General features: G+C 32.5%; 1 pseudogene; it reads left to right on the top strand.

Annotated features, from left to right (window-relative positions):
• The first annotated feature begins 10,280 nt into the window (after positions 1 to 10,280).
• LOC120172861 lies at positions 10,281 to 12,101 on the top strand (annotated as a pseudogene).
• The last annotated feature ends 12,745 nt before the right edge of the window (positions 12,102 to 24,846 follow it).

Genomic DNA, 24,846 nt, shown 5'->3' with positions numbered 1-24,846 from the left:
GTAGGATGATATCACGATCGTTATTTTGGAGTTTCGGTTCTTTACACTATCGATATTTACCACAAGCGACAGCTTCATTTAAAGACAATGTTCGAGATGAAAGTAAAGCGAAATATGATGGCGAATCCTTCTCAAAATCGATATAACCAATCATCGATGTATGTATTTTTGCTATTATTTGACATTATTTGGGATTTCAACAAAAAATTTAATTTTCACATAGTTTAGATGAAACTAAAACCTCGGTGGATCCATTACTTTCGTGAAGGGAAAAGTAGTGTTGGTTCACACAGTTATGAAACTGCAGAGGGTATATACACGAAAAAGTGCCAAAACGCTGAGGTGTTTTTACAAATACATGGTGAGCAAGCTAACCTTCAAATCTCTGGGCATTTTCTTGGCTGAAGCATTGTTGGACTTTCTACTTTGGGGCCCGACCAATTGATGATGTTGGATCAGATTCTATCAAATTGATAATTCAATAAATCCTCAATATTTGAAAATCCTATCAATTTGATCCAACGTAAAATCTTAAAATCATTTTGAATCATTTTTAAACCTAGCAAATGGTGACCAAAAAATAAATCGTAGCATTAGATTTGATTTTGAAAAAGAAAATTGAGCCATAACAAAAATGGGGCATCACGTGGTATAACAATAGTTTTAGTCCTCAAAACTTATATATTCTATCAAATTGATCATAATTCAATAAATCTCTAATATTTGAAAATCTTATCAATTTGATCCAACATAAAATGTCAAAATAATTTTTGAATTATTCTGAAACCTAACGAAGGGTAACTAAAATAAAAATCAAACGTAACATTAGATACGGTTTTTGAAAAGAAATAATTGCATAACCAAAGCAGAAATAAGGGAATAAATGAGTGACCGAATAAGTAGTTTACCCGAATTTCTAATGTTGTCAATAAAAACAGAAATGGGTGAAGCTCGGACCTCGTGGTTAACAACCACACGCTCTAACCAACTGAGATATTCCAGCAACCTGACAAATTCTTGATTTCATTTTATTAACTATATTTGCAGTTTTATTTTATTTATTAAATATATTTATAATTAATGGTAATCCCTACAATATTGTCATGGCCTATATATGTACAGTCTTTCTGTTTGGTTCAAATCAAAATTGGGCGGAAAAAGAGATGGAACAAAGAGAATTTTGTTAAACTTGTTTCTTATTTCTATTTTAAATTCGAGATTTTTAAATTTAAAGGTTCATTGGTTTCACTGAAAACATTTTCGTTGTTTGGATATTACAATGTAAAATATTTTCCGTTGTTTGGTTGATTTTTCTAAAAACAATTTTCAGAATTTGTTTTCAATAAAAAGAATATATATATATATATATATATATATATATATATTTCATGGTTTTTTTATTTTTTTGTTTACTAAATTAATATATTGTTATAAAATTATAATTTTTATTATTTTTTAATATAAAATACAATGTTTTATTTCTATAATTATGTCAAAAGATCAAATCATATTTGAAAAGATAAACAAGCATACACTATTTTATCTTACTATTACAAAAGATCAAGTCATATTCTATGGATAAAATTATGCAAAGATTCCAATGAAAATTGTTCAAAATTTTACCATAATCCCTTTTTAGAATTCTATAAGTTTGATAACAAGTGAAATTCAACTAAATAGAAAAAAGAGTACATTATTATTAATATGATGTAATTATACATTATCACTTTGTGGAAACTTGCATGTTTCACATGTCGAAACTTGAAATTTTTCTTTAATCCATTCTATACAAACATTTAATATGTATATCAGAAGCATATGGATAATACCAAAATAGGTGTATATACTATTGCCTTTTTCGCACAATAAAAATAGACCCCCCACCAATTGTTTTATCATTTCAATAACTCATCGCATGCTCTAAACATATTTTTTCCCTCGTCTCACCCTTTACTAGAAAATTTGTCATATTGTTACAATGCCAAAACTCGAAGATAAATTATAAGTTCCCTCACTTGGCTAACTATTTTGTATATAAATGTATGTATGCAACTAGCTATGCAGCACACCACAAACAAATCAAATACATAGCAAAAATTTAGTTGAGCTAACAACAAATGGCTACTCCTATAATCACAAACGTCGATCTTACAATTACTGGTGGCGTCTCACAAATTCGGTTGCATCACATCATCTTCACAACACAATCCCAAAGCACTAAATAATCGTGAGCTGTTAAGACTTAAATTATCATTCACATCTTTTTGATATATAGACATCACCTTCAACATCATTGAATCATGTAATATGACGACATCACCGCTCCACCTCCATCGCGGCATCCGCCACCACCAACGAGACAACACTACAAACTAAAATAATACGATTAAATAAACATCAACATTCATAAAAAATTATGCACAGAACGACCATTGTGCACAAAACAATCATGAAAAAATTATGCACCAACCAAAACCTTTATAACTTGAAAGATTATGTACAAAACAATCATAAAATTATGATAAAGAAAGTAAAACTATTGTGGTTGCGAGCTACATATTTGAATCAAAGCAATTGAAGTTGCTCCATCAACTTATCAAATACACAATTGACATATCAATTTCAATGAGCTTACCATCAAATCCTCACCTAGGGCATTAGAAAATCGTGGACAAACAACCCAAACGCCATTCTCACTTTTATTTTAAAGATACATTTTCAAACTAGAACAAACAACATTCACAGGAACTCCTAAAAAATCTGATATTTCTTACCTATAAATCGATAGGAGTAGAATTATAAAAAACTTGTATTTGATAGATTTAAAGTTGTATTTTTTTGTTGTTGTCATATTTTCTTTATTTTTTCTTACTAATAGATAGATTTAAAGTTGTTATTTGATAATATATAAATAATTTTATTTGTGAATCTATTAAACTGAAAATTATAATATATTATATATAAATAATGTCATTTGAATATATAAATAATTTTATTATATGTATATAACATAAAAAATCATATTCATAATAATATCCAAAAAAATAAAATATGAATATCGGATATAATCATAAAATTTCATTTCTTTTTTAGTAATTTATCATAAAAGTGCTGTTAGACTTCTTTTCCTCAGAAATGTTACTATATTCAAAGGGCAGTTTGAATTGTGTCACAAGCTGTGTGCTGATGTCGATGATTTGACTGCCTTTATAATCTATGGTCAAAATAACATCAAAAGTATGCTGTTTTTAGTTTAACTCTGTTGAAAAATTTCCCAAAAAAGTTCGGCATGAAATCTGTTATATTTACGGTAAATTTCATAAATCATTCTCAACTTTATTCTTACTCATATTTTAGTCACTCAAGTAGTCAAGTTTAAAAAAATTCAATTAATCATTAAACTTTTGTATTGTTTCTTTTTAGTCACTCAACCATTTATCTATCTAATTGTATGGTGACTTGGAAATTTTTTATTTTTTAGGGCGGCCACAATATGACCATCGTAGTCGACGACAATTACACCCAAAATTTTCGGATTGACCGATTTTGATCCCTTGTGTCTAATTTCGACCTCTATTTCACCTAAATCCATAAACCACAATTAAACATCAATCTTTAAATCTTAGTTAAACACTAAATCTTACATCATAATCAAACCCTATAACTCATAACCCATTTTAATCATATATATCATTTTTCGGGCTTTAGTGGTCAAATGTCGAATACCGACAATGAAAAGGTGGAAGCCGGTAAAGAGAACAATATATCTCAAAATCATAGTGATCTGACCGTCTGATGTTGGGATCAATGAAGGAGAATGTCGAAAGTTTGAGAGAAAGTTTGAGGCTTTTATGGAATTCCTATGATAAACTAAACTGAAATACTAGCCAAGGAAGAAACTATGAGTCGGTCGAAATTATTGTTGGTTGAAATAATATCTTTCTATATATTTTTAATTAGATTCTTATATTACCTAATAAAAATAAAAATTATATATATAATTTAAAGACGAGAATATGTTTGGGATAGAAAGGAAAGGAATGAGTTCTATGAATAATTTGACCATCAAAGAATGCAATCGAAGCAACTTGGTGTGGCACATTCTAATTAGGAATCCAATAAAGTGCAAAATATGCCCTATTGAAGGAATATTTCACCTCCAATGAAAATGTCAAAAGAAAATATTAAAATAGTGGTTTTTATAATAAATGTTTATAGTATTTAATTTAAACTAATAGGTTAATAAATTAAATGTTAATAATTAAGTAAAAAAATAAATATTTATATATTTATTTTTTAAAATAATTAAAAATATACAAAATTAATACATCAATGCATTTTTTTACTTAATCTTCCAATGAAAACACCAAAAAAAAAAAGAAGCAAAAGGCAAAACTCAAAAGTAATGGTGAAAAGGTGTGGAAAGGAGGTCAAATTTTGCATAGTGACCAAAGCACATTGGAGTGGACGGTTGAGGAAAAAGAATGATAGTTAAAATTTTGGGGTGATGGGATATATATGGGAGAGTGGGTGACAGACCCACGTGAGTGACTCACCACCACCGGCCACCACCACTATCACCACCATCTTTTTCTTTCTCGAATTGGCCATTGGATTTCATTCATTGGCTTCATTTCGACGCTAGCATCCAAAATTAATCCAAACGCATCAATAAAACTTACCTGCCCACAATTAAGATAACACTACTCTCATCTTATTTAAATAGTCATTGCAATCCCTATAAAAGCCTATTATCATACTACCCTCTTAAACTTTTATGATATTAGGATTTAAACTTGATGTTACTTAATAAATCTAATGTCTCATCACCTAAAATCAATTAATCGATAGTTGATCGTTAGTTGATGACTCATATATTTTTAATGATTTATAATAATTTTACATTATTTTTAGTTTTATCTCATGCATTTAATCGATCATATAATTGATTTTCAATTCAATTGATCAATCTAATCACACTTTGACAACTAGAAATGTAAAAAAAGTTAATTCGAGCTCGAGTATTGCTAAGTTTGACTCATCTCAAAATTTCACAAAAGTAAAATTGTCAAGCTTGACTCGAGATCGAAATAAAAAATTGAAGCTCGACTCGAGCTCGAAAAAACTTAACTCAAAATGTTCTCAGACTTAGTTCAGTTCAAGCTCAAACATAATCCTTAAGTACATGAAAAACTTATATTATATTTTTATTAAAAAAACAACATATAAATATTTATATTATTAATAATTTAATTTTAAAATATAATTTATTATTTTTTTGAATTGTTCGCGAGCTTTTTGAGTCGGTTATTAAGTTGCTCGTTTCAACTCATTAAGAACTCATGTCAAATTCAAACTCAAGTGTTGACCAACTTTGACCAATTCAAACTCAAATAATTTACAATTTGTCTCGTCTCGTTTACGGTCCAATTTACAACCATGATTCAAATTATTTAACTTTCACCAAGTTTAATTATAGTTGATATTTCTTAATTTATTTTTTATTAATATTTAGAATAATTGATCATAATAACATCTAGGATTAATTATAAAATAAGTGTGCATGTAATACCCTAAACTGGTACGACACACAATCGACCGATCGGAGTGCCACATGGAACCACCGGAGTGGCTAACCAAAAATTTTCTTAAATTTTAAATCTGAAAAATGATCATTTTCAATATTCAACCACAATTTAAATCAAAATAGTTTACAATCAGGAGCTCCCAAAAATAATAATTCAAATTATACAAATCATCTTTTAAAATAAGTTACGACTCGAATATACAAAAGATGGATTTACAAATATACATGCCCTTTAAAAATGAACTTGAGACGTACTATGCACTAGTCTGATCTGAATCAATGTTGGCAAAAAGTTCCTCTGACTACTCCTCGACTAATCTGCGTAAGGAAACAAATTCCAAACACTGAGCTAACTAGTCCATTGCCACATTAACAACTAAGTCATACTAAAAGTGTTTATGTCATGCTCAAGCTAATTGATAATACTAAAATAGTGAGTATACTCATATATTGCACTCTCTACGCTATGGTAAACATCATGGTACTGCTGAGGGTTCCGCATCTCGGAGCTTACGCACCCCTCTAGTATACCGAAGATGGTTGCCTGAAATCTCTACATCAATAAACACCCTCGACTAAACCACCCCTCGCGAGTGTCGGGCACCAGCCTTAATTAGTCGGTTTAAAGAGCCTCGCGCACTATCTAAGGATATTCATATTGATTCTATACTTTGACATCATAATCTTACTAAAGGAACTCAGGTGTCCTGTTTGATTCCCAAGCATCAATTAAGGCTATTTTTATGTTCCCTAATTTATCTCATTTCTAAATGTAATTAAGAATTATTCTTATTCTCACTTAATGTTTTATTAAAAGTTTACCCAATTTGAAGCATACTATAAGTCCACGGCTATATGCGTACCATTCTAGGCCTATTTGGTCCAAACAATCAGGGGTTTCGAAACCAACGTCAGGGGTTTCAAAACCTCAGTAGTTTATTAACCTTCTGACCAGGGGGTTTCAAAACCTCCTCAAGGGGTTTCGAAATCTCTATAAATTTTTACCTTCTGGACAAAAGGTTTCGAAACCAAATAGAGGGGGTTTCGTAACCTCTTCTGCAACTTGAAATTTTTACACGTTTAAACACTTCAAAACCCTTACAAAACCATCTCAACATTTCTAATTAACCAATATAAGTTTATACATGATAGAATGGATCATAAAGGGGTTTAAAACAAGTTAAATAACATTAAATGCTAGAATCTACCATGGATGATCATACAAGCTTCCAAACTTTAAATTTATAGCTTGAATATAGTCTAAAATCTCACAATTGGTATGAAAAGGTTGTAAATGTGTTACCTTGAATCCTTGTTTTGCTAGAAAGGTCCTCAAATTACTCAAGAAACAACTTTCTCATTTCCCTTTGCTCTTGAGCTTTCCCCAACTTATTTCACTAATCAAAGGTAAGAAAAGGGATTATTAACTTTAATAGGTAGGTAGACTAAGGATAAGGACACTTCCTATCACTTGAATCTATCAAAACACTTAAAATCTAAGGATTCTCTTAAACCTCCCAAAAACCCATTTTTGGAAGTTAAATGAAAATTTTGGAAAATAAGGCTTGAAAGGTAGCTCTTGGACTAAGGATTAATAATCTTACCTTATTCCAACCCAACTAAGATTGAAACCATTGAGTTATTCTCTTGAAGGATGAAGAAGAAGAATAGAATAAAGATGAGGTACAAGATAAGTGTTTGGTGAGTTTAAAGATGGGGAGTAATTCATGTGAAAATCATATTATAAGTAGGGGATTTTAAGCTTTCAACTAACAAGGAGAAATTTTCACTTTTAGACTCTCAACTTTCTATTTCATAAAATACTCATCACCAACCATTAAAAATATTGGGCCCAACCTAAGCCCACTAACACTAAACTTGATCCAACTATTTTATAAGGTCCCTCGGGCTTAAATTTTGGGTCTCGGTTTAACCCGAACTACTAACCCGGAATCTGGGGCATTATAGGCCAAACTATATCGATTTTCTCGAATAGGTATCCAATTTTTTTTAATGATTCTGGTGCCTAATGTTACATGTTACCACTTTAGGTGTCTAAACCGTAACTGCCATTAATTTCCCCCGTTAAATGACAAGTTGTAACACCCCCAACCCGTACCCGACCCGGATACGAGTCTGAGGTGTCACATTGACTTTTCAAACTTTGACTCTTAAGAAAACCAAAGAAATTTTGAAACTTTCATTACAATAAAAGTTGTTGACTTACAAAAAGTTGACCAAATCTATACAAAACTGATCAGAGCATTCGTAATTAACAACTATTTACATGCCAACACACTAAATACAACAAAACACATACTTTGCTAATTACTTCTGATCTGCTCTTCTAGTAGTGATGCTATCATTGACACTCCTAAATCTGACCTTTTTCTTCCTTGGTACCTACGTGTAAATCACTTACACGCTAAGTCACAGACTTAGTGAGGCATAATATAAATATATAAATATAACAATGCAATCATGAACATGCATTCTTAACATCTGATCATGACATTTTAATTTGCATGCATCTATTACACTATAACATATATGATGGTGACATGCACATATAAAACATATATTCTTATGCTAATTTCACTTTAATTTATTTTTGGATTGCCCATGTACATTATTGAGAACAGAAGGTACGCGAGTACACTGATGTTGTACACAATGTTGTTACCACAGCTCGAATAAAATCCCACTAGGGGCATGAATATTTGTCTCGAAGGACCACTATGTCCCGAAGGACCACTGATAATCCCTCGACTCTTGGCATGCCAATTATACCTACAGCTCTCATATTAAATAACATGGGCTTAATTATAAATATAATTCTCATTTCATATCTCTTTCATCATTGTTCATGTAAATACATAAGTCACCTCATATGATCATTTTCATTATTTCCCATACCTGAATGGATTCTTATATAATTGCATTCATTCATATAAGTTCATATTAAAACATGAATGAATTATGCATAAAATCGATATAACATTAATACACACATATATATAAGTATGTATGTGCATGAATATGAAATCATAAGGTTAACTATAAGAGATAGACTCATCGCAAGTCTTATCTCAATACAATTTCATCTAGGTTATGCACTCACCTTAACTTTGCTTGCTTGACTCGATCCTAATCTTTCGATTGTTCAGGAACAAGATTACGTTCTATATCTACATAGTAATACATTGATACATATCAATATACTAATTAATATATTCTAAACTATCATTTCTTAGGCTAAAAGAAAGGTTATTTTCATCTCTTAATGAAGGTATGTATCGATGCACTCTACAGTGTATCGATGCATTCCTTAAGGTGTACACCGATGCACTACATGTGCATCGGTACACAAATTACATTCGATGTTTTCTTCTTAAGGGGGTGCATCGATGCACTCCTTATGCATCGATGCACTAATTGCATTCGATGTTTAATTATTTGAGAGTGCATCGGTACACATTGAATGTGTATTAATGCACACAACCCAGAAATGTTATTTTGAGCCCGAAAATCCCTTCATAATCCTCTCAACACTTTATAATTCACCTCCTTTTATATCTCTAACTTGCATACGCCTACTTAAACTAATTTATACCCATTCAATATCTCTTAAACATCAAAATTCAATCCTCCATATAGAATTCAAGAATCTCACTCAAATTCCAACATGTTCTAAATCTAATTCCAACACTTCATACCCCTAAATCAAGTTAGTGACAAGTCAAATTCAACTTCCAATTCTCATTATGAACTTTATTTCAAAATTTCATTCAAGAACTCCTAATCTTTGATTCTTCATACTCTTTTCATCTTGTTGTTTTAAAGCAAATTAAGCTTTCCTTAAGCTTAATTAGCATCTAAGGATCAAAACCAAACTTAAATCTCAGCTAATAAACAACTAATAAGAATTCTTACCTTTACCTTGGCTCACACGCACCGAGAAGAAAGAGGGAGAAGAGAAGTCTAGAACCCTTGGTTTTGCTTCTTTCTCTTCCACGTGTAGCTAATATAAATATAAGCAATCTTAATTATTTTCCCTTACAAATGACCATTTTGTCCTTCAACTCTATCTTCCTTGCGATTTAATCCTATACCAAATTACAATCCTATACCAAATTTAATCCTTGCCATATTCCAAATCATACATCATTATAGTTTTCGTCGATTGGTCATTGGGATCGCGTAGGATCCCATTTTTGCATAGGGTTCGTGGGGTACAAAACATAGATTGGTTGCGATTTCATAAGGTTATTGATCATCTTGGGAATGACAAAAGGCGACAATCGATATGGGTTTAGGGGTTAAAAATAGAGTTTTCAAAGTTTTGGGGCCATTTCAATTTTTTTTTGTTTTTTTAATATAATTTTAATTTTTTTTTAGTTTTGAGTCAATTTTTTAAAATTACTAGAATATGAGACACTTAACAATAGACTTTAACGACGGTTACAGTTCAGAGACCTAAAGTGTTAACGTTCGTAACGTTAAATACCTAAATGGTTCAAAAATTTTTAAATAACTGTTTAAGAAAAACAGTATAATTTAAGTACTTATTTTATAATTAAACCTAACATCTATTACATCCATTTAACTAAAATAAAGATAATGAATGCAAAAAAGTTAGGGTTACTATCATTAACTCCATTTGACAAAGCTACAACTTTCTTTTTTAGCTGCCCACTAACCCTATAAACCTTTTTCCTCCCTTTATTTTGTTTCATCCCTTGTCGCTAATGCTAGTGGCTCTCTCCCATGGCGTTTAATTCACGTTAACAGCTAAAGAAAACTAGTGCAAAAGTCTTTGTTTTTTGGTTCTGGGCATGGGGAGAGATGGACAAAGAAACTAATAATCAAGATAACCCATCTCTCCTCTCAAATAACAAAGACTCTTCCCCTAAGAAACATCTCTTGGAAGCTCCGCCGTGACCGGAGGTGGCGGAGGAGGGAGTAATGATCGGTTGAAACGCGATGAATGGAGTGAAGGAGCTGTTTCAAGCTTACTAGAGGCGTATGAAAGCAAATGGGTGCTTAGAAATAGGGCCAAGCTCAAAGGCCATGACTGGGAGGACGTTGCGCTCTACGTTTCCGCTCGGGTGAATTGTACCAAGTCGCCGAAGACCCAAACTCAGTGCAAGAACAAGATCGAGTCCATGAAGAAACGGTATCGGTCGGAGTCCGCCACGGCGGAGGGATCATCTTGGCCTTTGTATCAACGGCTCGATCTTTTGTTACGTGGTAATTCTGTTGTGCCGCCTCCACCACCACCGCCGCCGCCGCCGCCACAGCTGCATACATCTGCCGTGACTCAACCACAACCTCCTGGTCCTATTTTCGCTAGCCTTCCCTTGACGGTACCGGAAGCATCCACGGTGGTGGTTCTGCAACAACAACCACCAAAGTCGGTGGCTCAGCCGCCGAGTTTGGCTCCTCAGGGTCTGGGAACTGCACAAAATTCAAATGGTTCCAACGGTTTTGAGAAGACACCCAAGGTCAGTAAAAATCATATAGTATATGTGTCTGTATCTATGTAAAAAAAAATCAAAATTACCCACTTTAATAGTAAACATTTTAAACAGTTCCAGTTAAACTCGATAATTTACGTATTTGTATTATGTTTATGTATTTTCTCGTATCCTACTTATGTTTAAGATGTATTATAATAGAGGTAGTATCTGCTTATATTGTGTAAAATAATTAAGTTTTACATTTTTTTTTTAAAAATCATTAGACGAGTTAAAATATTTGATTGAGAATAATAATAGAAATGAAAAGATATTCACGTAAAAAGATAAATTGATAATCTCATATTTCTATTTTCACTCATCCTATTTCGTGTTGTGTTCTTGTTAATAGGAGGATGGGACTGGAACAAAAGTATGTGACCATTTATCAGATAAGGCACCCATGGAAACGGATAGTAGCACACCGGATCTTTATAAGGATGAAGAAAAGATGAGATCAAAGAAATTGAAGACGAAAATTTTGGATAAGAAGAAGAGAAGAAAAAGGGAGGAGTACTGGGAAATAGGGGAGAGCGTCCGAGTACTAGCGGAAGTAGTTTTGAAGTCGGAAGAAGCAAGGATGGAAACACTAAGGGAAATAGAGAAGATGAGAGTCGAAGCCGAGGCGAAGAGGAGCGAAATGGACTTCAAAAGAACCGAGATCATTGCCAACACCCAATTGGAAATTGCTAAGCTCTTTGCAGGATCAAGTAAAGGAATCGATCCTGCATTAAGGATTGGTAGAAGTTGATTACCTAGGTTTATTGAAGATCTAATTACTTGTATGTATGTATGTGATTTGTGTATTGACAATGAAACAATGGGGAGAGGTCAACAGGATGAAGATTTAGGGATAAAAGTTTAGCTTAAAACAAGTCCATGATATTTCTAAACCCTAGTCTTGGATTTGATCGTAGACATAATTGTTAGTGTTGTGAACATTATATATGAAATGCATCACGGTTATGAATAATAATATTGAAGGCATGTAATGGTTAGAATATGGTGTGAAAAAAATATAATTTTTGTTATGATTTTATTTTGGAACTATGAGATTAGTTAGTTTAAAATTTTCAAAACGGTTCGAGGGTCAATGCCAGCTGCTCTTGTTCAATGGGCGTCGTCCTCGGATTCATCTGTCTTTTACTTATGATTTATCGAATCTCGTTTTTATTTATGTAGTACGTGATGCTATTTCTAGTTAATGAAATTATCGTTGATGAATGTTTTATTTGGTTAATATTTTGTTATTAATTTGGGCTGTTTTGATTCGAATTTGTGCATAACTCTATTTTTCAGTAAATATCAATTAAAAGGCCAATTAAATAGTTTTTTCTACTTATTTGAGAAAAGTTGACGCCAACTCAAATTTAAAGGTTGATCCAAACACAAACTCTAATTAAATATTCCAGGTAGCAAGATAAAATGAGGAAAGCAATAAGAACCATAATTCTTTAGGAATTTAAAAGTTATAATTGAATTCAAACATTTGAGATTTTATTATTTTATTAGGAATTTAGTTTCCATATAATTTTTATTTAGGATATTTAATATTTATTAATTAAGATTTTTATTTGGTTAGAATTAAGAGTTTGAATATTTTAAGAGTTAGTATTTTATTTTCATTAGGTTAACTCAAGACTATAAATACCTCATACGGGTGAAGTTTGAGGGGTACAAGTTTAGAATTCAATATAGAACTGATTCTGCCTTTTTCTTTGTTTCCGTTTATTTCAATAAAATTATTTTTCTTCTCCATCTACTGCCATTCTACATGCCAAACATGATTTCTACCATGTTTGGCTAAAATTTTCGTTAGCTAATAGCTGAGTGATAACTCAATTCAGTATCATGAGAATCAAAAAGGTACGTAACATCTTCATATTTCTTTCTTTATTTTTCTGCAAACAAGTAGAGGCAATAGACATTTCTTCAACATCTCAATATCTTCAATCCAATTAGTATATAGGACATATTGGTTTGTTCGACGTTGTGATCTACAGTTGGGGAGGAGAATCATCTTGTAGCAAATTTAATTCCCTAAGAACAATCTTAGCAGTGGTCTGCTAAGGGAAATCAAGATCGGGTTTGATTCTCATCAAGACAGTATAATCCGAGCACGGGCTTTTCTAGTTCGAAACCAACATTGGCATTAATATCGATAGTCGATATTAATCCAAACAAGGGCTAATTTTCAAGGATTGGCTTTAGAAATCAGTTCACAAGAGAGAAGAGCAAGTTACAAGGGTTGGGTCTTGTAGACTGTAACCGGCAAGTATCCGAAGTAAAATCTATTTTAGTCATGGTTATCAAAACTGGACCAGACCGACCGGTTCAACCGGTTGAATCGTGAACCGATGGCTTGTCCGGTCCGGTTACCTCACAAAACCGGTCTGGCAATGAATCTGTTGAAAACCGGTAAAATTGGGGTGAACCGGCTGAAAACTGACAAAACCGGTTTGAACCGCCGGTTCACTTTTTTTTCTTTAAAAAAAATTAAACTAAACGACGTCGTTTGTTAAACGAGACAAGTCAAATTCGAGTATTGCTGAGCTCGACTCGAACTCAAAAACTTTAAAAGTAAGCTCAACTCGACTAAAAAACTCACGAGCTAAAAATTATCAAGTTCAACTCAAACTCGAAATATAATATTAAAACTTGAACTCGAAAAGGCTCGAACTCAAAAAAAAATTTAGAAGTTCGATTGAAGCCTAAAATTTGAGCTCAATTAAAACGAAAGAATAGTTCGCTTTGTGCTCCAAAAGGCTCTATGATTTTGAATGTCAAATTACCTCTATTATTTATAGAAGTAAGTTGGGATGCTCTTCTATGTTTCTTAGCCATGTGGGATTGTTTTGTTCTCATATTTTTACTCTTTAAACTTTTGGGATGCTCTTCTATGTTTCTTAGCCATGTGGGATTATTTTTTTTAAAAAAAATTAAACCAAATGACATCATTTGTTATGATTTTTTTAAGCCCCAATTTTATTTTTTTGATTATAGTTATATAATTATATTTATTATTTAATATGTTTTACCTTAAATATTATGTTGTAGTTGATTTGAATCATTTTGTTTCACTTGATTTTATGGTTTTTAATTTATATATGTTATGACTTGTGATATTTTTATGCTTTTTAATATTGTAAACTTAAAAAAAGTGTTACATATATATTAATATTGCTTTGAATATTATGTAAAATTAAAAAAATATATTATTTTATATAAAATCCGGTTGAACCGCGGTTGAACCCGGTTGAACCAGTGAACCAGTACCTTCGCCGGTTCAATGTCCGGTCCGGTTTTAAAAAATTGATTTTAGTGATTGAGACGAATTGAGACGAAGCGAAACTTGAGGTTATTTCTCATCTTTATTATTCCTTTACAATTTACTTTTCTCAATTTTCCTTGTTGTTTGCATCTTAGTTTTACTTTACTTTTATTTTACTTGTTTACTTTAAAATTTCTTCTTTCTTTTTAATTTACTTGTTTTATAGGTTTCTTGGTTCAATATCAAATCGAATTAGAATTAGAAATTTTTGAATCCCTGTGGAACAAAACCATTCTTCTCTATATTACTTTTTAGCATAATTATACGAGAAAAAGGATTGTTTATTTGACAATTACGATGCTTGTCAAATTAGCGTCGTTATCTTGGATCACAGCAAAATTCTGATTAAAATTTGTTTTGATTTATGACCAAGAAAAATCTAGGCGAACAAGTTGATTGGGTACCTGAGATCGAAGCACTAGCCCGAAGAATGCGTTCACGAACACTACAAGAAAGACGACAACAACAATAATAATCACAACAATCCGAATCCAATCCAAAACCTAATCCGAAGACACCCTTTGGCACCAAAACCTTCTCTAACGCTGAAGAAGACTTCGAGAAACCAATTCCAATGGATCAACAAACAGTCCGAGAATTAGTTGTGGCACCTGCCGAACAATAACCGTTATGTATCGTATTCCCTTATGGAGAAATATCATTTGAGCTGAAAACAAGTTTAATTCATCTTCTACCTACTTACTGTAGACTGCCTAACGAAAGTCCTCACAAGTATGAAAATAGGTTTGACTGAGTTTCATCTAGTTTGCTCTAGCATAAAACCACAGGGAATATCTGATGATCAAATTAAACTTCGTGTTTTCCCTTTTTCTCTAGCCGACTCAGTCAAAGTTTGGTTATTTTATTTACCTCCTAATTTTGTTAATACATGGGTTGATATGCCTTCTTTTTCTTGACAGGTTTTTCCCTACAACAAAAATGAGTGAATTAATAAGAAAAATCTTAGAAGTGCAACAAATAAATGGAGAATCGTTATACGACTATTGGGAATGATTCAAGAAACTTTGTACAAGCTGCCCATAACATGGACTGTCGGAACAAACACTTCTTCAATACTTTTACGAATGATTACTTCATTTGGAGATAAATATGATTAACGTAGCTAGCGGAGGAGCACTCGTTAATATGACTCCATAAGCGACCAGAAATCTGATTTCAACTATGGCTGCTGACTATCAACAATTTGGCTCTGCGAGTAAACCCACTTGATGGGTTCACAAGATAAGTACAATTTCTTTGGAAAATAAAATTGATAAATTGGTTGATATTGTTCAAATTCTTGTTGCAGGAAAAATGACTACGTCTAGACTTTGCGGAATATGCACAATGTCAGACCATCCCACTGATTGTTGTCCAATGTTAGAAGAAGACTCTACAGTACAAGTCAACGCAGTTGGAAATTATTCGGGACCTCCCCATAGACAATACAACCCTAACGTAAATACCTATTATTTGGGGTGAAAGAACCATCTAAACTTCATCTATGCACGGAACCAAAAGCTTCCTCAACAACCATATCAACCGAGACCACCTCAACAACAGCAGTACCAACCACCAAAGTCTTCACAGGAATCCATCGTAGAAAGTTTGACATTGTCTCAAGAAAAAAATTCAAAACTGAACTGAAGCACATCTACAAGAAATAGATAAACAAATAAGTCAACTGGCATAGAACATGGGACGAATGGAACTGCAGGGAAAGCTACCATCTCAAACCGAGCCAAACCCACGAGAGAACGTTAGTGTCATCGCCCTTCGAAATGGCACTGTGATCGCACCAATGCTTAAAGAATCTGTCAGAAATTCTAAATAAAAATAAAAATCAAGATCCTAGAAGGATCAGGGAATGAGTTGACACAGAAGAGGAAGAAAAAAGAAAGAAAGAAAAATCTCAAGAAGAGGAAGCTAACGCCCAGAAAAAGAAAGATTCAAAACCAACACCTCTTGTAATCTCTCCTTACACCACACCACCTCATTTTCCCTCCAGGTTAGTAAAACGCGACAAACGAGCCAAGGAAAATGAAATTCTTGATTTTTTTAAAAGTATAGATTAATATACCGCCTCTTGATGTAATCCGAAAAGTGCCGAGATACGCTAGATTTCTAAAAGATCTTTACACGAATAAAAATAGACTTACTGACACTGAAAAGGTAAATTTAGGTGAAAACGTATCAGCTATTTTTTAACGTAGACTTCCACCAAAATTAAAAGACCAAGGTATTTTCGATATCCTTTGTAAAATTGGCAAGGTAAGAATTAAACGTGCTATATGTGACCTTGGTGCTTCAATTAATGTTATGCAATTATCTCTTTACAACTCACTTTCTGCTGAGCCTTTGAAGAAAACTAGAGTAACGATTCAGCTAGCTGATAGATCCGTCATTTATCCCGAAGGACTTCTTGAAAATGTTCTTGTTAAGGTAAATGAATTATTTTTTAGGTGATTTCTATGTCATCGATATAGAAAACGATCGAACTAGTTCTTATTCTGAGATCCTTCTTGGCCGCCAATTCTTAAGCACTACACAGACAAAAATCGACATTAAGAGTGTAATTCTTACTATGGAATTCGATGGCGAGGTTGTAAAATTTGATGTTTACAAAGCGATGAAACATCCAAATAATATTACAAGCATTAATTTTATTGATGTTATTAAACCTTTAGTGGATGATTTTATTGAGACTACTTATCCGATGATGTGTACAAGGTATTAGAAAACTACGATGAAGAAATTAGGGAGCTAGAAAATATATTTTCAATGTAATTTGATTTACGCCTAATCCCGAGTAAATCTAAACTTTTACCTTCAATTTTGCAGGCACAATAGATTGAACTTAAACTATTATTGGATCATCTCAAATATGCATTCCTAGAAGAAAATGCCACCCTCTCGGTAATATCTTAAATAATCTTTCAAAGGAGGAGGAAGAAGACTTGGTGACAGTTTTACGTTCAAATAGGAGGCAATCGATTGGACTATAGCCGACATCAAAGGAATCAGTCCATCAACATGCATGCATAAGATTAGAATTGAATAAGGCGCAAAACCATCCCAAGAAGGAAAAAGGCATTTAAATCCTCTAATAATGGAGGTGGTGAAGAAAGAAATTCAAAAAAAAATAGACGTCGATATCATCTATCCGATATCCTATAGTAATTGGGTAAGTCCAGTCCATGTGATTCCTAAGAAAATCAGAGTAACGGTAATTGAAAATTTTGAAGGTGAACTAGTTCCTACACAAATTCAAAATAGATGGAGAGTTTGCACCGATTACAGGAAGTTGGATTCACTTACTCGAAAAGATCACTTTTCGCTTCCCATTATTGATCAAATGATTGAACAATTAGCTAGTAAATCTCACTATTGTTGTGTAGAATTTTTAAGGATTTTTTAGATTCCAGTCGCACTGAAATATCAAGAGAAAACAACGTTTACATGTCCTTTTGGTACCTTCGCTTATCGGCGAATCTTCGCTTATCGACGAATGTCGTTTGGCCTATGTAATGTGCCATGTACATTCCAGAGTTGATGCTTAGTATATTTTTCGATTATGTAGAAAAATGAATTGAAGTTTTCATGGACGACTTTACGGTATATGATAATTCCTTTGATGAGTGTCTCTTGATTTGAACTAATGTGTTAAAATGATGCCTTGAATATAACCTTGTGCTTAATTATGAAAAAGTCATTTTATGGTTGACAAAGGTTTAATTCTTGGTCACATTTTTTTTGCTGATGGGATTTCGGTTGATAAAGCAAAAAGCTGATATTATCCACTCACTCCCATACCCCACAACTGTGAGGAAAGTTTGTTCTTTTCTTGGACATGCAGGATTTTATCACAGGTTTATAATAACCATATTCCCATTTTTAATTTTCTGACTGCCGGAGGTCTTCCATGGAAGCTGCTCTCAACCTGGCGTTGGGGGAAACCTACTACCCTACCTCCCCCTTACCCCATTACATATGGGAATAGGATTTTGTTGTTGTTGTTGTTGTTTATAAAGAATATTTACAAGATAGTTCAACAGCTTTGTAAGCTTCTACAAAAGGATACATCTTTTGAATTCGACGACGAATGCAAAGAAGCTCACGAAATCCTAAAGAAAGAACTTATGTCGGCACCCATAGTGCAGCCGCCTAATTGGGATTATCCTTTTGAGATCATGTGCGATAAAAGTGACTCAAGCGTATGAGCATTGCTCAGACAAAAGATCAACAAAAAACCCCCCACATCATTGCCCATTGGTCTAGGACAATAGACGCAACTCAATAGAATTATTCGACCACTAAAAAATATATATTTGCTATCATTTTTGCTTTGGATAAATTCCATTTTTATCTTCTCGGTACTAATATTACTGTTTATTTTGATAACGCAGTTTTGAAATATTTACTAAGTACACTTAATATGATGGATTTTACTCTTAAGAGTTTAATCTTCATATTAAAGAGAAGAAATGATGTGAAAATTTAGTCGCATATCACCTAAGTCGACTCCCACCTCTAATATTGACAAACCAATTCAGGAAGAATTCCCAGAGAAGAATTATTTTTGGCACAGACACATACCGTGGTATGTAGATATTGTTAATTACTTAGCCTATACTTAATTTTTTTCTTGCGGAGGGTAGGCATTTATTATATGGGTATATTTGTTTCATCTCACGAGAATTATTACATAATTCTAGTCGTGATTACGTCTCAAAATGGATAGAAGTTAAAGCTACTCACAATAATGATGCTAGAACTACCGCTCAATTTCTGAAGAATTCTATTTTTTTCGAGATTGGAACCTCAAGGGAAATAATTAGTGATCGCATAACACATTTTATCAATCGCATTATCATCATTATGAAGAAATATGGAGTCGCCCAACGAATCACCATGGCTTATCATCCTCAAACTAATAGACAAGTAGAAGTTTCAAACCGAGAAATTAAATTAATTCTTGAGAAAATTGTGAAACCGAACATAAAATTGGAGTTGAAACTTAAGATGCTTATGGGCATATCAGACTGCTTACAAAGGTCTCATCGCATGTCTCCATATCGCCTAGTCTATGGTAAATTGTATCACTTACCGGTTGAATTAGAAAATAAAGCTTATTGGGCGGTTAAATAATGCAATATGGAGATGGATGTAATCATCGAAGCACGAAATTACACATTCAAGAACTTGAAGAAGTTCGTCACAATGCTACGATAGTGCTTAGATTTACAAGGATAAAACTAAGATTTTCATGATCGTCGAATTTATTTAAAACTTTTAATATCGATCAGAAAGTCTTATTGTTTAATTCTAAAATGGAGTTTTTGCAGGAAAATCGCGAACGAAGTGGTAAGGACCTTATATCGTGACTCAAGTATTTCCCCATGGCACAATTGAAATTCAAGATGATCCGGGAACTCGTTTCAAAGTAAATGGTCAGCAATCAAAACCATATTATATTCTTTTAAAACCTTTTTTAACCAAAACAACCTAAACCTCTTTAAACTCCTTTCAAGCTCTATTATTATTACTATTATATTTTACTCATATTTTTCTTTTAAAACACCTTAATCCACCAAAATTCTTTTTTATTTATTTCTCCTAGAACTAATTAAGCATCTTCTTCAACACAAACTTTTTCCTCTCCCTATAACCCACTAATTTTCTTAATCTTGCAAATCAAACGAACCACTTCCCTTATTTCTTTAAAATTGTTAAACCTTTTTCTTACTTTCTTTTCCCTCATTGCTAACCTACCGTTGATTGCTAAACCTACACATCACCTCCGCCGCTATAGTGCACAACCTCTCCCACGCCATTGATCGTCGCCACTTGTCAACCACCAAAAGTGTCACCAGATAGTATTTCACGATCTTTCCTTTCTTATTTTCATCTTTATTCTCTACTGCAAAAATTACAAGATGGTGAAAACAAGAAGTCCAAGATCCGCTACTCCGAAATTCAATTTGAAAAGCAATTCCAACTCCGCTTAATCTTCTTGGCCTCGCTGTAATACCCCAAAAATTTAGACAATGATCAAAATGAAAATTTGAAAGTTTGATGGTTAAAGTAGAAAATTGGAAAACATTTAGGGAATTAAGTGATAAATTTCCTAAAAAGAATTTTATTCCATAAATAGATGGTTTTACTCTTGAGAGTGGATTTTTTATAAATTATTTTTTTGATTTGGAATTTTAGTAAAGAAAATTAGAAAGGGTTAAAGTCGGTAAGGAATCAGTAATACCGATCGAATTGGGATTTTACAAAATTGGAAGGATGTTATAAAATGGTTGGAAATATTTTTAATTTTGGATCAGAGAAATTTGGTTTGAAATGTGCAATTTTTCAGATTTAACCGAAAAAATGAAATTTAGTGACTAAAACGCAAGTTTTGAAAATTTCAGGGCATTTTCGTAGGTCAAAGTCAAATTAAATTATATTTGACTTTGTAATATCAGATGTCTTGGTTTTATGGTGATTATGGAGATTCATTAAGGGCAAAAATGGAATTTCCTATGGTGTTGAATAAAAAATTCCATTAAGATATTATATTAGACATGTGCTAGATCTAATTAGCATTAAATTATCAATTATGACGAAGCATCTTCAACTTCTTCTTCATCAAAGGGCCGGCAGGTCCAATCTTGAAGATCATGTTTGATTTGTGATCGAAGCAAATCAATAGAAACGTATACTATGGAACAATAGTGAGGCTCATATTTTGGAAAATATTAAGTGTCAAGGTGAGGTGCAACACATGCATGAAATATACATGGATGTTTTATACATCATTAGGAAGACTTGCGATAAGTCGACCTTGTTTTATCAGCATGATATTATACCATATTTTTATAAATTGACATGACATTGATATGCCAGAGATTGAAATTATAATACATTGAGTTTGAAAAATGTGATATTTTACCATGAATATTATTTCGGGTATGAACTGCCCAATGTTAAATTTGATATACTTTGCCATGGATGGATCAAATAAAATAGACTATGCCCAAGTCAGTTATTGAGGGACAGGGTATAGTTGGCATGCCATAGAGTCCAGCAACATGCTGCATATTTGGGAATACACTAAAGGATACCTAGTGTATATGGTGGGCACAACCTTATGTGTCATATTCGGGACTGTACTTAGGATACCTAGTAAAGATGGTGGGCACGACCTTATGTGTCATATTCGGGATAGCACTACGGTGCTTATATTTGACGTGTACCCAGGGTCCTCAGGGTTGTATATTGGCTATTGTCTATGGTTTATTAGTTAATAAATGGTAAGTTTTGCAAATAAGCTTACGAGTTATTGGAATGAATGGCAAGTTTTGGAAGAATATTTTTATATTCAGTTATAATATTTTGATCATGGTAAAAATAATGAATATGCTATTAGCATGGTTTTATGCATTGGATTTGAAATCTAATTCATGCATGAATTGTATTGCACTGTTAAATGTTTTATTGCCTCACTAAGTTTATACTTAGCGTGTGATGATTTTCACGCGTAGGTAAAAAGCAAAGATAAAAATAAAGAGTTCAGAACGACATCAAGCATGAGAGGTATATTTCAATATCAGTAAGACATCCTATTGTGAAATTTGATTTTAGATAGTGGCATGTAATTTGAAAATGTTCAATTTATTTGTTGAATTAATTTTGGAAATTTTTATAGTGATGAAAGGTTAATTTTTATGAATTTATATGTAAATTTTCTGAAGTTACTGTAGCATGAACAGTAATCACGAATTATGAAAATTTTTCCAGAATATATTTGGGGTACCGATTCCCCTGCTACAAGGAATCGATTCCCCACTGTTCACTGTTCACGGGTACTATTCACTATTCATATAAAAAATCTTTTGAATTAAATTGGTTATAATGAAACTTACTTTTTATGATATGATATTTTTATAATATTAGTTACCATTTTAAGGAAATAAATTTTATATCGCTCTCAAATTATGGAATGGTTTTAGAAAATACGGGTGACATCTATAATCTATATAGGTATAATTATACGGGTTATGGTGTTACATTTATTGGCATCAGAGCTACAAGTTTAGCCGATTCTAGGACTAAACCGAGGTTATTTTTGAGTTAAAAAGTGTATACATGCCACTAGGATGTCAAGTTACTGATAGTTGTATATATACTGTGATGATGCTTATTTGGAGTAAAGTTATTCTTTACTAATGTATGATGATTCTGAATATGTTCAGATGTTGGTATTAAAGATAAATGTTAGAAAGTTGAAATTGTTAAAAAGAAAGTTGAGATTGAAATAGACTAAAAAGGGAACCGACATGAATTATGTAAAACACCTTAGAAGGGTGGATGTTGTAAGGGATTTTTCTCCATTTGATGGAAGAAATGTTTCAGTTTCAACGAAGTTTTTAAATGGAAAGAATCGATTAAAAAGTTTGAATGGCTTACAAGAAAAGTCGAATCGGATAAGGATTCATAGGAGATTTCTAAATCTAGTGATGATTCTGAGATTTCTCCAGGTAAGCTTAAATAAGTGAGAAATATTTAAGCTAAGAATTAAATTGTTTAAATCATTGATAATTTGTGTAAGAAGAAATGAATAAGCGGTAAATATGATTTCGCTAAAAGTTTACAGAAAGTTGAGTTATTAATGAATCAAATGGTTATGAGTTGGATTGAGAATAGATATCAAGTCCATAAAATGTGATAGAGTTACCTTGTGAAGGTAAATATGAGAAAATGGATTGTCTAACCTTCCATGTTACAATGAATTATTGTATAGATCGAGATTGATTCTCAAGAACTTGAAAAGTGTCAAGTTCGTAATGATAAGAAAAAGGAGTAAATTTGTTTACTAATGTGATTTTAGCATTAATTGCTATAAAGTTATTGCTATAAATTTATCAAGTTTTCTTATTGAACGATGTGAACATTAAGACTTTCCTTGGAGATGGAAAAGGTTTTAATTATTCAAGAATAATTTCTATGGATCTGGAAAAGTTATAAATATTTCCTTAAGAATGAAATAAGGAATTCTAAAGTAGAAATATTCAATTCTACTTGATATCGAGTGATATTATAGTGGAAGACCATAGGTCACGGTCATGATACAAGTGTTAAACGGACAAATAGTAAAGATTCAATAAAGATTCAGGAGCTTATGTTTCTGATGAATCCGATGGGATTAACGAGTTAAGATCATTTTGATCATGAGTTGGTTGTCTCTGCATTAAAGTTGGGTTAATGGTCGCAAGAAGCGATTAATTTAGGGAAAAAATGCAGAGAAATAAAAAAATTTAATGATTGATGAAAAAGTGAAATCATCAATAAGTGATATCAGCAATGGTTACGATTAAGATGATGTAAAAAGGATGCATAGCTTTTCTAGCTAAGGTAATAGATACTCAAGTATCTGAAGTAATATCATATGATATTTCCATAACTTGGGAATTTCCATATGTCTTTCTAGATTTAATATTTGGGTTACCTTCAGATTGAGAGGTGGAATTCAATATTAATGGATATCAAGGCATTGACTTTGTATTTATGGGTTCGTATCGAATGATTTCGATTGAGTTAAGAGAATAAATAACTAATTTCAAGAATTGATAGGTGCAGGTTGCATTAGACCAAGTAGTTCACATTGGGGTGAATTGGTTTTGCTTATAAAAAAATGGATATATGCGATTATGCATAGACCATCGATAGTTAAACAAAGTAACTATCAGGAAAAAAATATCCTATTTTGAGGATTGATGACTTGTTTTATCAGCTTAAAATGAGCAACAATGTTTCTAAAATTGATATTCGATTGGGATGTCACCAGTTAAATATTAAAGAGGAAGATGTTCCAATGATAGTTTTCAGGAAATGGTATAGACACTACGAGTTTGTAGTAATGCCGTTTGGTTTGAAAAATGCTCTAACAACATTCATGGATTTTTTATGAATCGAGTATTTCAACATTACTTAGATCAGTTTGAGGTGGTCTGTATTGATGACATTTGGGTATACTTGAATACAAAGATAGAGCATGATGTTCATAATCGTTTTGTGCTCGAGATAATTAAGGGTGAAATGTTATATGCCAAAATATTAAAGTGTGAGTTTTGGCTATCGGAAGTTGCTTTTATTGGTTATGTTGTCTCGACAGAATGTATAAGAAAAAAATCAAGCAATATTGGAGTGAAAACCTGCAAAAAATGTTTCAGAGGTCCGAAGTTTCTTGGGGCTTGCTAGTTACTATCGAAGGTTTGTGAAAAACTTTTCGATGATTGCTTATCCATTGACCAAGTTTTTGCGAAAGGATGTTTCATTCGTTTGGACTGAGAAATGTAAAGAGAGTTTTAAAGCTTTAAAGAATATTTTAAACGGAAACAAAAATGTTGGTACAACCGGAATCA

Source organism: Hibiscus syriacus, unplaced genomic scaffold (assembly GCF_006381635.1).
Source record: "Hibiscus syriacus cultivar Baekdansim isolate YM2019G1 unplaced genomic scaffold, ASM638163v2 tig00111881_pilon, whole genome shotgun sequence".
Taxonomy (NCBI): Eukaryota; Viridiplantae; Streptophyta; class Magnoliopsida; order Malvales; family Malvaceae; genus Hibiscus; species Hibiscus syriacus.
This window is presented reverse-complemented; position numbering and strand designations above follow the sequence as displayed.